Raw genomic sequence first — 689 nt, 5'->3', positions numbered from 1 at the left:
TTTTTTTTTTTTTGCCTGGTTTTAACCTCCACAATAAGTAGTCACATACCAGACAAGATGTGAACAACAAACGGATTGTCTTCCCTCTTAGGATTTATCATATAGTAAAAGCCAAAATTTAATGGAATGTTAGTTTTCATTTTATTAAATGTTGAAATGGAGAGCTTTAGAGGTTAAGAATTCATAATAAATGGGGCATATAATAATTTGCACACAATACAAATAGCCTATATGATTATTTAACTTTACACTAATTAATTTAAAATTCTATTATTGACCTGGTGTAAAAATATAGGAAGCATAAGTTTAATGACACATAAAAGCCCCACAAATGATTAATCAATAAATAAAAAGGAAAAATAGTGGTCTTGTTGCATGTGGCTTGCTGGGATGGACCTAGAGAGTAAATTATATACCAGGATGACAAAGACATTGTAGATTTTGCTTTAAATCTTACTAAGAATACTAGCCAATTAAAATACATAATATCTTGGTGGAAGAATGGTAGCCCATTTCAAATGTTTTTATGTAATAGAATTCTCATGGTGGGGCAAAATGAGTGCAAAATTATATTAAAAAATTTTTATTAGGGCCAGACCGGTGGCATGGTGGTTAAGGTGACTAAGTCCCACATATTCAACTGGACAGTTTGAGTCCCAGACCTGGAAGTTTGTAAAACAAACTGGGTG

Source organism: Tupaia chinensis, unplaced genomic scaffold (assembly GCF_000334495.1).
Source record: "Tupaia chinensis unplaced genomic scaffold, TupChi_1.0 Scaffold145020_1, whole genome shotgun sequence".
In the NCBI taxonomy this organism is placed as follows: Eukaryota; Metazoa; Chordata; class Mammalia; order Scandentia; family Tupaiidae; genus Tupaia; species Tupaia belangeri.
The sequence above is the reverse complement of the archived record's forward strand: the minus strand, read 5'-3'. Positions refer to the sequence as shown.